Below are 15702 nucleotides of genomic sequence, written 5' to 3'. Positions count from 1 at the left end.
TATAGATAAAACTTTATAGCACTGAGCTGAACTGAGCCGATGGCTCAGTTCCACAGCGAATAGTAAGCGTGAGGAAAAACGACGCTGCTTAGACACTGACTTTGGACAGGGTCTAGTAGCTATGTTATTGAGACCGGCTTTTCGCTCCATGTCCCAGATAAAAAATTGAAAACATAGAACATAGACGTTTAAACTTCAACTGTAATGCGAAATTAGAGCGCAGTTCGGGAGAAATTTCGGCGTCAATTTTCGCGTAAATTTTTGTGCTAAATTTAGTGGGGAAATTGAGTTTGTGTATAGATCACGTAACATAAAATCATGACATCGTTTTCTCTGCTAAATTTAGCGTGAAAACTGAATTGGTGGCAGGGTCGCGTGACGTCAATTTTCCCGCAAAATGTAGAGGGCAAACTAAATTTGCGTAAAGGTCACGTGGCACGGTCATGTGACGTCATTTTTCCCGCTAAATTTACCAAGGAACCTAAATTGGTGAAGGCCATGCGAAGTCAATTTTATCGCTAACTCTAGCGGGGAAATTGAATTCGTTTATAGGTCACGTGGCACGAAGTCATATGACGTGATTTTCTCGCTAAATTTACCAAGGAACCTAATTTAGTGTTGAGACCACGCGACGCAGATTTTACCGCTAAATCAGCGGGGGGAAACCAGATTTGTGTGTAGGTGCCGTAACAAGAAGTCATGTGATGTTATTTTTCCCACTAAATTTAGCCAGAAACTGAATTGGTGGCGAGGTAAGGTGACGTCAATGTTCCCACTAAATCTTGCGGGGAAACCGAATTTGTGTGTAGATTTTCACCCTCCGTTGCATGGGCGCTGCCATCTTGGAATCACGTAACGCGGCCGCCATAAGGTGGCTTTAACTTGTCGCTTCCTCTCCCCTCCGCGCCTTAGCGACGGCGTTGTATTCGTGTTTTTTTGTCGCGTTTTTGCGATTTTTCGCCTTACTTTGTGAGGTGCATGGTACTTATTTTTACTGCCTAACTGCATGCCATTATTGATTTTGGCACAATAAGAAGCGCAAGGTACATTTGTGATAACGCAGTTATGATCTTAAAGAAGGCAAATTCAACGGAAGCAGTCACTGTGTTCTTTTAAAGCATCGTGCTCTGCCATCATAACGAATCCAAAACAGCTGTGTCATTATATGGAAGAATAATTTTCGCGGTATAAACTTTCTTTTGATATCTGTTTATTTATGAATTTAGGGAACTATATATATTGTGATCGGTCTAATGTCTGCAGTCATTCAATTTTCCTAAGATGTCCAATTAAATTAAGTCATTTAGACATAAACGGTGGCCCACCGGGTGAAAAACGTGTCAAAGGCATCTTGTGAGCGCCTGACAAAAGCGCCTGAGGCACGCAATATGTGACGCCGAAAAAAAGCCGTCTGGGTGGAAATCACTCGAGTGAAGCGTTGTCGATGCCCCGGATTCACTTTCGAAACCGCTCAAAGTAAAAAGCGTATCGGTTCAAACAAAAAAGTATCTGTCAACCAAAATCCATGAAGCGGTGCCTGGGATTTGCTTGCGAGAGGTCAAATTGGTTGCGCCTTTAATTTTATTTCGCAAATTATACAGGCGTCAGACATCAAATGACGGGTTTTTCCCTAATCTCATATTCTCAAGACGTTGTAAGGAAATGTCCGTAGAAAAATAGTTTCCTAAGACCGACCTTGTGAAATGCTGCTAATTAATACTTTAGCAGGGCGCCGATAGTTGAAAATAGAATTGCTACTCGGCCTAGGGTGGACCGTCGAAACATCTGTCGAGTACTTAATTTCTTTAAAGAAACCGATGGAGACATTATCGCTTCCTTTTTGCATTCCATGAGGTTGTATCTGGCACCACTTCATAGAATGCTGATGAACAGATGAGCTTGCGAGTTCATCGGTTCTATGCGATCCAGCACATTGTTAGTCAAGTCGTCTACCTGGTTTTTCACTGTGCCTCCATGCATTAGTCTTTTCATTCGTTTATTTTTATGTAAACTAGTTTTAGCGAGTACCTCCTGTACGGCAGATCACATTCGTAATCCTCCCCCGGCATTATTTCAATCGTTTCGCCGCCGAACCTGACCGAACAAAGAACATGATCAGATGAAGGTGTTGGGAAAACGTCCACAATTTAGGCTCGTAATTACGTCACACTTTTCAAGCTGTCCCATTACCACTGTATCGTTTCTTCTTTCACCAGAAGAGATATATTTATATCGCATAACTAAGCGAAAACGACATAACGCATCAACACAGCCGCGAGCCCGTCGAGACCAAAACCAACCAGAGGCCACCTTACGGTGCTAGAGTTCCTCGATATGCTCCCCCGAAGGGAGGCAGAGTTGCGCATTTGCCTTCCCCGCGCCGCCACGCCGCTATTCGCCAAGATCGATCACGTGAGGAGAAAAGCATCCAGCGCCGTGCAAGAAAGCCACCTTTACGGTCGCTCCGCCGACGTTGCACGCGCCCCGGCGTATGTTCCGCTGTTTTCGCCTCCTTCTCCTCTTTCTACTACCACTACTAAGCGTTGTGAATGAAGATGGGGAGAGGGGGAGAGGAGAGGGCTAATAGTGAATGCGCAGCGGGCGCGTTGGTCACTGGCTCTCAGGGGGAAGGGGTGTGGTGAGAAAAGTTGGGGGTAAAGGGGGGAGATAGGAATAGTTTTATAGAAGGGGAGGGGGTGGGCCATGTCGGAAAAAGCGCAAGGGGGATTAATTTAGTTGTATCGAATACCGGATGGCCGGGGTTTCCATGCGCGGCGGCGCAGCTATTCGCCAAATTTAGTCACGTGATGAGCAAAGCATCCAGCGCGTGCAGGAAAGCCGACGCTACGGCCCCCCGCCAAGGCTGAATGCGCAACTCTGCTACCGTAGGTATAGAAATATATAGGAACTCCACATGGGGGGGGGGGGAGCATATCGCCTCAAACGCTCAGTCATCGCGCCCACACGCCTGGCAGAAAGCCGCCGCCACGTGCCGACAGGATAACGTACCGAGCCGCCGCACAAACAACAACGCAGCATCAAATCGCGTGTATCACTGTTAACGTTTACGGAGCTTGGCGGCGACAGTCTGCGGCGGCTCATTACAAAAATGTTAGCCCACCTGGTCCACCCGTACACGCCGCTTCACGGCGGCCGAATTCGCTAAAAGGAGGCTCATCACCCTTTTCTCTAAACCGAGATTTTCTTTGAGGCGATTCGATAAACTGGGGTCGGTAAAACGGCGTTCGTTAAACCCGGCGCGCGCACGCCGGTGGGAAAGACCTGGTAAATTCTACGAGACTCCCGATTGGAGGCATTCAGTTTAGAGAATCTCGTTTTAGCGAACACCGTTTTACCGACCCCAGTTTATCGAATCCCGACGAGTACGAGGCCGGCCACCATCTGACGGCGAAAACGACAGCGAAGACGGGGCGAGCTCTCTGCAGCCAGTCGCAGCCACCAGACGGCGATCGTGGGACACGGAAAATCGACGTCTTGGAGCATTGCGGAGGCTAGGCGGAAAGGTGCTGAAGACACATCTTCTGCTCGTTCGTCGTCATCCGCCGAAGAAGTGTTTTTTTAAGACATTGCATAAACGGTGAAAATTGTTGTTGAGAACATGTGAAAATATTTACGAAAGCGCAGCACCGCAGGAAAAAGACACAACTCGTCGAACGCAAGTCCTTCCTTGGCCTGCCGAAGCGCCGCGTCTCTGTACCTTGGCACGCTTGGATACTGATCAAGGATAAATACCGTGGCAAAGTTTTGAAGGTGTGTGCCGCGTAGATGCCTTCTGGATCGCCCAGCTGTTCCGGCGTTCTGGATCGCCCAGAAGTTGCTATCAATAAAGAGGGGGGGGGGGGGGGGGGAATCAGTGGTTGCTATGATGCACGATTAACCGGCTATGTTCCCAATCTACTCGAAGGGATCACATAACAGCACAAATAGAGTAACGCTGTGGAGGAATTGGTAGGTCTTCGAACGGAAAGTATATGAAGCAACGAGGTCAATCTTTCCTTTAAACGCGGCCCACATGGTCGTGTGCAATCTGTCTTCTTTCCTGTTTTCCCCTACCCCTCTTCCGTCGCCACTGGATCAAGCTCGTTCCTAGACCGCGAGTGCCGCAATTGTTACAAATACAGTCGCAAGAGTGAAGTAAAAGGCTCCTCCAGAAGTACATACTTCTTCACGCACGTTGCACTCGCGAAAAACAATTCCACACGGCGTCAGTTCATGAACGTCATCCAAGCGTCTTAAAAATTTGAATCTACAACAAAGGCGAGCTCGATATCCCCGTCTTGCCTGCACGTAACAAATGTAAGTGCATACAATAGGTAACACTGAGAAACTTGGCACGTTTTTTGTGCCTTCATATTGAGCCAGCGCGTTTTTGTGTGATTGCAGTCTCGCTTTGGGCATCTGGCGCCTGCCCTGTTTTTGACCGGGGTTCGTGAGTTCCTTGTTCAGATTCTGTGTTTGGTTCGTATATAACGAGGTTCGTATACAACTACTGAACGATCGGAAAGTTAAATAGAAAGTTGTCAATGCAAATAGTTTCTTGACCGGTGCGAACGAACAAAGGTGCGAACAATCAACTGCAAGTTTCATGACACGACATTCAGGTCCTTAGTCTATAAAAAAAAAAACACGTGGAATAAATCCTAAAAACTAACGGTGCTGCATTCTGTAATGTAGGGCACAACCAAGGAAACGTTATGTGCGGTCTGATACCTGATGTACTTTGGGAAGTTTTGTTTTGCATTCCGCGTAACTCTAAAGGCCATAAAAACTGGGACGCCGCCTGCAAGCAAGATATGTTATATTTAATTTGTTATATTTAACTTTAATATTATAAACCGCCAAAACAACCACCCCCAAATATGATAAAAACTTACACTCGTGCAAGTGACACTGATCCTCAGCGGCGTTAAAACCAGAGTGAAGTCAAAGTTCGCCGTTTTTTCGATCGACAGCTGCATAGGAACAGCCTTTACTACCTTTTATTCAAATATAAAACCGCATTTTTGTTTCTCTCGGCGTAAATTTAGTAATTTAGGCGCTCACCAATGTCGCCCGCTGCACCTACACACACAGCGAAAAAGTACACCCCTGGACGTGTAAACCGTTGTCCCAGGGCGGACTCCCCAAATGGTGTTCGTTTTACACGCGAGGCTCGGTGTATTTCGTTTGCACCCGAGGTCTCGTGTAAAATGAACATCTTTGAACGTGTACTTCGTTCTGCGATCACACGTCTAGGGGTGTTTTTTTACAATGGCGGCCGTTTGACGCAAGACGGGTTCTACGAGCGAGGCCCAGCGCTTTACACGGCTTTTCGCCGCAGCGAAAGCGTAGTTTGCACGTGTTCGTTCGTAATCGTCCATACGTGCTGAACTACCGCAAGCATTCACACCCAAGCGCCGACGCCGTATCCATTACGGCGATTACGCGACAGTGGGAGCGACCATCGACTGCATCCAGCAGCGTGCTTCCCCATCGAGCAGGTCTCGTTCGCGTGGCGGTTCAGCCGATCGCCGAGGCCTCAAGCCGGTTGCATTGTCACTGACGCCGGGTAATTTCCACAGCAGTTATCTTTTCGCGACCACAGACATGAACTTTATTGAAGAAGCCCGTTTGCCGCGAGCGACGACGAATAGCTCCGACACCGACCCGACCCGACCCGACCCTACCCTACCCTACCCTACCCTACCCGACCGGCGTTACCGACGTCCCGCTCACCTCTTTACCGGGAGCAAAGTTGTACGCGACGTTTCGACGCATCCACTCATATCTCGTGTGTACGCAAATTTTGCGGCTTTCCGGGTACGAATCGGCTACCGAAACGGCCAGCGAACGAAGACGAACTGAACGCCGGCGCTATGCGCCATTTAAACACGCGGTTACTTTTCTACTAGACAGTAGCTATGTGGTGTGGTTCCTTACACATAAATGGACTACGTATAAACAAAGCTAAAATAAAATTGGGCGGCTGCTTGCGCCACCTAGTGAGTATGCGAAAAACTACAAAAATGAAGGACATCTCGGCATTTGTGGAAGTGACACGTTCGAACACGGACGGCAGCATACCAACACATACATCACAGCACATACCACAAGATCAACATACAAGCATCCACATACACAAACAACGAACAGAGGCACTAACAACCCGACACTCCTACTCAATTGTAATAGAAACCCGCTCGGTATATATAGCAGACTTTTTGTTTCAGACGAAGGTCCGGTGACACCCCCCGTATTTTATATGAACGTAACGATATTACACAATTATTACTTATATAGTACGGCGACATAAATATAATTTGGGAAGGTACACATTTCTCTTAGTCTAGATTATAGCTAAAAGACACCCTATATTTAAAAAAAAATGTTTCGAGCTAGCCAAAATGTAGCAAAATTTGGTTTCGTTTTCGGAAGTTCGAGCGCTCAAGGCTGGAATGCGCTAGCGAAGTGTGTGCTTGCTTCTGTCAAACTATAATCCATTGTATGACGCTCTCAAAGCTGCTGGCTGCAGCCCCCGTCTTGGTTTAGGGTTTGATTTACACGCGCTCCCGTGGAAATGAAATTATGCGCGCTCGAGTCGATATTATTAACAGCGTGAAGTATAAACCGAATGTAAACGATTTTGCGAGCGACGAGAACAGCGACGGCGACCCGCTTCGCTGACGCTCGGTCACTCGCGCGACGACGCAAGCCGCATGAAAGCGGAACGATGTTTTCTAGAAATCCAAAAACCGAGTGACGCGACGAGCGATAGTAAGAAATCTTCGTACGTCGCTGACTCGTCGCTGTCGCCGTCGCTCGCTAAATCGCTTTATGCAGTTCAGCCTTTATACTCATGCTAGTGCCGACCTGCATTACCCGCTGAGCCCAAGCAAGCGATAAGGATATTCAAATATGTCACAACAGTGGCGTGCATTCGCTAAGAAAACATATATCTCAAATTCCTGCAGTTTGACGTCGGGATCCGTTACTTGTTCTGCTGTCACCTTGGCGAAACGGTCACTAAAGAGAAACTAGTCAGTTTGTTTTATCAGAAATTATAAAAACCTTATCTAGCCACTGTTATGCACAAAAGCACTCTGGAATTTCATATAAATAGTTTAGAATAAACTGAACACAATCGGTGACTTAATTTTCCAAGCATAATAATAAAAAAAAATCTTAGAAAACAATGTATTTTTAAGGTGTTTCAAATAAAAAAAAACTGAAAAAGGAGCCTTATTTCAGCTGCACTATCACGTAAATACTTTGGGGAAAAAATATCTATTGAGAAGTAGGTTTTGCAATCTTTAATTTGCTTCTTTCAACTTTCCAGTTACTTTATGCGTACTTGCAGATTGTATCCTGACAAATCTAGACAAAATTGTATAAAAAGTAACAGTCTATATAAAATTTATAGCTTAATTAAATTCACATTTGTTTGATAATGTTCAATCTTAAATATGAGTTTTAAATTTCACATCTATTATTACAAATGATTGAATTACATGCTGCTTGATGCATGCTGTGCCGCCCCCCCCCCCCCCCCCTTTTAAATATATATATCCTGTATATTTGCTGGTTAGTTGTTGTAAACCTCTTAATGTCGTGTTATTTGTTTGTTGTTATAGGTGTGTGAATGCATATGTTGTACCCCACTCCTACTTGGGCCTTCAATGGCCAGTAGTATCCTCTAAATAAAATTAAAAAAACAAGTGAGCAGTAAAACTCTGGAAGACAAAAGTAAACACAGAGCCATGCAAAAAGGCACTCAGTATATGAAACAGATACAGATATGGGCCTCTGGCGGTCCGTCGGTTCAGCCTCCACACCGCCTAAAGACGGCAGTGTTGCAATATTACGAACCAGCGCACAGGTAGACAGTTACAAAAAATCCAAACACAAAAAACTCACATCAGCGATGTGCGAGTGTATATTTTTGTGTCTTTGGATTTTGAGTAACTGGTCTACCTGTGCACTGGTTCGTAATTATGCCGTACCAACTCGCCCAATCTGCCGTACTAATAGTGTTGCAAAATACTTAGATCAACTATAATGCTAATGACTGCAGTGTATAAAAGCAAGCTACTCGTCGGAACGAGCTTGACGGTACGTACGAGAATAAAGAGAATGTTTTCACAGTTAAACTCAGAGTCTGTTGCACCGTCTCTTCCGTCCTCAAGATCGAAAGTGCTACAGATTGGTGACCTGGACATGATGATTGACTCCGAGCACCTCCTATCCAGGGGAATGTTCTTCGTGGCCAAGGGCACGGCAATGGCTCTGCCTTTTCGGACGAAAATGCAGTAGGCACATATTCAACTTTCTCAGCCTCCACATCTGCAGCGCCTCCGCAACCACCTCTGCTCTGTCGCATCTAGCACCGGCATCTCCCAGCAATGGGCTGCGACAACCTTGCTTGCCCCACCGGCTTGGCAAGTGAATATTCATCGACATCTTCACACTGTTCACAAGGCATGTTGCTAGCCGACCAGGGTCTCCTCATCGTTGCCATGTCAGGCATTCGCTCTCAGTTCGGTTCCTCATCTTAGGGGATGTTGCATCGGCCCCGCAGTCGGCCGGCATCCCCCTTTCAGTCCGAGGCTGTACACTCCAAACTGATCGAGCCGGACTGAAAGCACGACGGGGTCGATTTCCCCCGTCTGCTGCCTCATTTCCTGACCTCGGCGTCAACTACCATGCACGGCTTCCAAACGCTCTCTTTCCTGCTCTCTAGTATGTCATCCTGCTTGCGGTACATGTCAACAGCAACGACACCTCTCTGAAGCCGCAATCACTTCAACAAAATCGTGCCATTCCTCACAGTGCAGAGCTGAGGGCGATAGCTCTGCGGCAGTCTATCGGTTCAGCCTTGGCATCGCCAAAGATGACAGTGCTACTCATACTCGTCACCACGAGCTCAACAACATGAGAATAAACAGAATGTTTTTATTGCTCGGAGTCGGTCGCAGCATCTTTTCCGTCCACAACATCGTATACTCTATAGGTAGTAAGCAAGAGACACACTTCAGATGAAAAGAACAAATGCTCAGATCACACATGCCGCGGGTGTCCAAAATTATCCATCATGTTGAATATTGTTTTGGTTTTTTTAATTCTAACAGAAGACAAACATCATTATCGCGCAATCAAAATTAATACTTACGAAACACCTAAGTCGCAGTGTAAGTGCTCATCGCTGAGCTGCGGCTGTGGCATATATGTATTTATTTAAAAGTGCACCGATGATAAAACCTTCAGGTTTGGCAACAATACCGAGATTACAACGGTTGTTTTCCATTATAAAATACAAAAGAAATAAAAAATACCGGAAACAATGCAAGGTACAAATCTGCACAACAGGCTTCCGAATTCAACTACTTCGTCGTACTGGAGTTTGTTACAGTAATAACAGCTTTGGATGGGCTGTGAGGACAGCATTCACACTGAACTGGGTGCCTTGGTGACTATCACCAGTGTTGAGGAGTTGCCACTTCAGAGTTGGAACGATTCCGGACTTCCACAACCCTGGAATCGAATGCAAATAAAATGGTGGCAGCACTGGAATGGAATGGGAATGAAATTAGTAGTTACATTTTGCCCAGAATAGAGTAGGAATGGAATAGGCTTTGTTCTAATGCGAGCTGCTTAGATGCCGTCCAAGGGGCTTTCGAAACGGCATTATTGCACTTAGGTAACTGACGGTTTGGTTATCTGACTGCTTATGTTCCTTCGAGGATGAAAGTGGCAACCCCAGTGAAGCAACCCAAACTGTAGAGTTGTAGGCTGACAAGGGCAATTTACTCGATCTTAATCCAGGGTAAGGGTTTTGCACCTCAGCGTTCCAAAAACTACCCGTGCCCAGCACTTTTCAATCTGTGTTGTCACGTGACACGACCCACCAGAGTAACTCGGATCTATTTGGGTAAGATTTGGAACACAGTCAAAGTGTCGTTCCTGGTGCTGCGAGATGCAACCATAAGGCTGTTGGGACCATGTGTGATTACAGCACCAGTTGCAGGCCACCAGGCAGGGACAATGTCACACCGCCCGCACTTCGTTAATACACGTGACTCCTCACTTATTATGTATCTCGTAAAAGTGGAGGACATATACGGTTCTTTTGTGGAAAAGATGGGCGACTTAGTTTTCCTCTCTGTTACGAGGCTTTTACACCTGGTGGTGCGATCAATATCTGCAGTGCCCCCATACCAATTGCCACTATAGTCGGTTACAAGTCAAGAAGGTAGGAGAAGCTCCTCCCACAAGTGTGATGCGCCCGTTTCAAATCTCTCCGCAGTCGAAAGAAGAGTTCACTGGAAACGCTCCTTGTTCCGCTTCAATGGATTCCAACTTGTCTCCGATCCCACTTTTTAAGAAAGCGACCTTTGTATTTATCAGAGAGGGAACCGAGCCCCTGAAAGCAGCCTTTGTATCCATCGGGGGGGAAGCTAATCCCCGAAAGTCGTATTTGTTTCCGTCGGTGGGGGAGAACTCTAATCTCCCTCTCGTGCCTTCCACAATGCTAAGTAAAAGTCGAAAGATAAAGCAAATATGTACAGAAAGGCAAGCTCTTCCTCGCGCGTTGTCCGCGACGTCACGGAAACGGTGGGACGCTATTGGATGCGGAGGTGGCGGAGGGATATCCGATTCCCTTTGAGGGGCATTTGCCGCTACCTTCTTAACCTGTAACTGACTATAGTGCTATGTGCGACCAAAGCTCAACTTAGTAAAATCAATGATTGCGGGTAGGGTTTTGAATTTTGCAGTTGTCTACGCATTTCACAACGCCAGCTTTACGCCGACGTTATTTTCCGGTAACTTAGTACTAGCTGTCAAGTGCCGTTTTCACAATTGGGAGGGATTGAGAGGAATGGAATGCAGCAGTTCAGCCATTCCAGGAGTGGGAATGGGCCCAGTTTTTCCTTTCCAGGAGTTCAAAGGAATGGAATTAGTATTAGAAAATTCCAATTCTCTGCAATGGAGTTGGGTGGAATGGGGAATCTTTTGTTTGTTTGCACGCCTAGAATGTTTAAGATGACTCGAGAATCTTGTTTGTTCGAGCTCGGAACCTTCTAGATACCTACGGGCTTACAAAAAGAGCTTCGCATGGCTGCTCGAGTCAGTCGTCCTTTTGTCCCTGTCAAAGTATGTGCGGTCTTTGTTACTTTATGTTTCTCGGCACAAGTTCGCTGCATTTAACATTGATCTGAAGTTTTATTAATCAAGTTTGTTTTTGTTCATGACATATTGGTGGATGTGCAGGGTAACGCAGTCTATGCCCATAAAGCGTACCATCTGTGAACATGATAACTCTGAAGACGACGATCGTGAAGGCGACGTCCTTGAAATCATCCGAGGACGACTTCAACTCTGACAACAACGACGACCTCAACTATGGCCTCGGAAGCGACCCGGACAATGAACTTGACAAGGCCCCTGGCTACCACACTTAGACGAAAACATCATGACGACTTCTACGCTGATGATGAAACGGACGACAACTCCAAAGACCAAACCCGGCTACAATGTCAACAACCAACCTGACAACGGCCTCGATGACAAACAGTCTTCAACCGTGGTGACGAGACTGATGACGACACTGATGATGACCCAGGCGAAGACTCAAACAATTTCATGGAAGACGATCCCGACTACGGCTTTGACAGTTATCCAAGGACAATTCGGACGATGACTTTAAAGGGCAACTCCGGCCAAAACTCGAAATTAAAGAAATTACTGGTATCGCTGTAGTGACACAAAATACGACCCCAGCCAAAATATTACGTCCGTGGGATGCCGCATTCTCAACTAATGCCGATAATAAAAATGTGACCCGCCGCGAGCCGCTGCACCTTAGCGGTCGGATAGCGGGTTGCCGATCACTAAAGCAACATTGGGCCGTGACGTCAGTATCGTTCTTTTTTTCCTCCAAGCGTTACGCGGAGTGCGCTTCTTTGAGCCGCTACCACCGCTACTTGGACTTGTGATTGTCATGTTTAGCCATTGCTTTTATCTGTAGCCCGTGTAGCTTCGGTATAGCCTATTATTTGTGTGCTTGTGAGGACTCAAAGACTGGCTTGAGCCAGCAACTCGTAGCGCCCAAGACTGCCCAGCTGTTCCTCGAAGGATGCCGAGTAGAACTTGTAGTGCTGTGGGCTGCTCAAACAACCCGCTGCACAACCCGGAGGTGCTTTTTCACAAGTTTCCGACATACCAGAAATTGAAAAAGGTGTGGGTAAACGCTGTTCGACGAGTGGACTTCGGCTTTTACGTGCCCAAGGAAAAAAGAATGCAAAAACAGACATGTACAGCCCTAACGCAGCAGCCCGTGCCGGAAAGCCTCAAAGCTTCGTGTCTGTTACTGACCCGCAGCGCGAAAGCGAGAGGGCCCCCAGTACTGTACTTCACTGGCAGCGCGTCGTAGAGGAACGCCGCTCCATCCACGGAGCCCCGACGACAATTTAGGCCTAGCGACAGAGTACGGAAGACCGCACACACGGCGACAGCCGCTGAGTACGGTACTGAACGAGTCGCTACCTTTTGGGTATACTAGCGACAAGTACGGCATGGCACACGCACGGCGACAGCGGCCGCCGAGTACGGCACTGTGCGAGTTTACGGGTTTTCCAGTCGCTAGCTTTTGGGTATGCGCACTAACTCTTCCTACATGTGCTGGATAACTACCACGTGTACAGAATTAAAATAAAATCAGCTTACCTCCTACCTTTAGACGGCTAGCGCAACAGAAGTAGCTGCTGCTCAACCTGCGTACTCGTTGAACGAGAACGATCCTGGCGTCACGTTCACATAGCGGCTGATTTCTAGTGCTGCCAGGGCCTCGAGCGGCTAGTTTCGGTTTTGTTGGCCGTGCCCCAAACAAAACTTTGAGGCGTCCATATCTTTAAAACTATGCACAATAACGAGGAAAAAATTACACCTTGCAATTCAGGGATGCTGACTGCACTAAAAACAGTCATAATCCCAAAATTGAAAGTATGGTCCGGAGTTGCCCTTTAACGACAACCACGACTACAAACTTGACGGCGACCTTGATGATGAACCCGATGACGATACCTACGGCAAGTGTGGTATCTGTCACGAAGACGAGCAGGACGACGACGCCTGGTATGTCACTCAACGAACGGAGGAAGTTTGCCAGCTTGGTTGCATTTTGATGCAAGCCACAACTTCCTGACGATGACTGCAACAATCTTTGTCGCCACGACGCCCAGTTTCAGCCTGGCTACCCACTGTGAATCTAAACACCAATTCATCGTCGCAGCAGGGAACTGTTAAAGTGGTGCTTCGACCTCAAGGTTATTCGCTACATGAGACCCAAGTTGTAAGTCGTTGGCCAATGGCACATCGACATTGTCACGCTGCCCTCTGCGACCCGTAGGCGATTCACGTCTTCCGACTCAACTGAACTAGGTATGCTCGGTAGGACTGTGAAAATCTGCTATTTACGTGACTCTGTATTTTGACCTAGTCTTATTTAAGCTGTTAATTTAATTTTGTGTTGCATAAAGACGATGAGTCTTTCACAAGAGGGGAGTAATGCCACGTGCAAATAGCCGAGTCAGCAGCGTGATCGACTCACATGCCGCTGACCCCGCCAGCGCATGTCCTTCTTTCTTTTGTTTGCGTGACTGGAATGATGAGATGACTCTAAATTTTGTTTGTTCGAGCTCAGAAACTTCTAGACACCCACGCACTTACAAAAGTACCTTCGCAAGGGCTGCTTGAGGCAGTTGTCCTTTCGACACCATCAAAGGTCTTTGTTAATTTATGTTTCTCAGCACAAGTTCGGCGCATTACACACTGATTTTAAGTTTAATAAAGAAGTATGTTTTTGTTCGTGACAATATTTAGATGAATTTTGATAATTCAATCTTCTGATATTTCGAACTAAAGTGTGTGGCTTCCAGGGCCCGTTTGCTCAAGCGCTAACCGCGGCTAAAGTTAACCGCAGTACCTAGGAGAGGGATTTTGAAATCACGTGACTGGCTTGGCAGGAATGCAGGGAAACATGGCGGTGCCCCGGTGAGTGAGCGCCGCTCGCTTTGAAACTAATATGTCGTTGTAGCTGCAATATTGGGTGCGTTAGTCAGCAATGAATGGTGCCAGAGGCTTTCGCTTTGCCTTACCTCATTTAAATCGCAAAGCATGAGCATATGACCTCGCCGCATTTTTTAGATAGCCTTTCGATTCTGGCCATTCCTAAGCCTAAATGAACGCGATAAATGTTAGCATGGCAATGTCTTTGGAAAGTGGATTGCCTTGACTCAATCGGCCGGGTATTAATAGCACACAAAAGCAGACAGCGTCCCAATAGACCATATTAGACCTTTCTCTAAATTTCCCAAGCACCGAGGTGCATGCTACAAGTGTAGTTACACGCGTTGCACGTGCTGGTGTCTGAAGTAGTAACTGTTCTAAAGCAAAAAGTCTAAAACAAATTTTGTCTTGCACGTGTGTTGGTCAAATATTTATTATGATTATTTACTTCGAATCTTTTATAAGAAGAAGGCCAGTGCGCGCAGACCGCAGAATTATACTTCCAGCGTTCTTCTTGATGCTTGGGTAATTTAGAAAAAGGTCTATAGGGATGCTGTTTGCTTTTGTGTGCAATCAATACCCGACCGATAGAGTCAAGACAATCCGCTTTCCAAAGATGTTGCTAAGCCGACAATTACCACATTCATTTAGGCTTAGGAATGGTCAGAGTCGATAGACTATCTAAAAAATGCGGCAAGAGCCTTGCTCATGCTTTGTGATGAAGTGAGGTAAGGCAAAGCGAAAGCCTCCTGCACCATTCGTTGCTGACTAACGCGCCCGGTATTGAAGCTACGACGACATATTAGTTCCAAAGCGTGCGGCGCTCACTCACCCGGGGCACCGCCACGCTTCCCCGCATCCCTACCGAGCCAGTCACGTGATTTGAAAATCCCTCTCCTAGGTACTGCGGCTAACTTCAGCCGCGGTTAGCGCTTCGAGCAAACGGGCCCTGGAGTTTGAAATAATGAGAGTCGACTGTAAAACACCATTTTTGCTACGTACCCCAAGTAGCAATTTATTTTAGTGTAATTTCTGGAATCTTTTATTCAGACCGAACACTTCTTTTTCAATAAGCTTGTCGGCATAAAATTTAGACTATTCTTAATAGCCTAAACGTAGCAAGCGTTCAAAACAAATACAACCTAGTGCATCAGATACACAGAAAACACAATATTAGCAAATGCTACTTTTATTGAACACATCTGGAGTTTCTGTTGGATACATACAGCGCTGTGAAGAAGTACACCATTCTTATATGAAAATAAGGTTCCCACCAGTGAAATTTCTCAAGTTGGACAGCCTTGTTGTAAGTCAGGCACGTTAAAGAGAACCCTGCCAATGTTTTCATAGACACTCTTACAAAGTTGTTTCATCCGTACAATAGCGACTTCAAGGTATATGTGTAGAAACTTCCCAAAGTGCAAACATTATGTGAAGAAACTGCATTTCAAAGTTGACGTCCTCGCAACCCCCCCTATCGGTAGCTGCTCTACCGGCAACAATGAAAAGAACTATAGAAAGACCGCTGAGGCCACATAACGTAAGACATGGTGTCCAAGATTCGCCATGGACAGCATTGTTGGTAGTTGGACTTGTTTGTGCTCACTCTTTTACCCAGTCTGTCGATTGACAGCTATTTAG

The sequence above is a fragment of the Ixodes scapularis genome, unplaced genomic scaffold (genome assembly GCF_016920785.2).
Source record: "Ixodes scapularis isolate PalLabHiFi unplaced genomic scaffold, ASM1692078v2 PGA_scaffold3__209_contigs__length_174095766, whole genome shotgun sequence".
Taxonomy (NCBI): domain Eukaryota; kingdom Metazoa; phylum Arthropoda; class Arachnida; order Ixodida; family Ixodidae; genus Ixodes; species Ixodes scapularis.
This window is presented reverse-complemented; position numbering follows the sequence as displayed.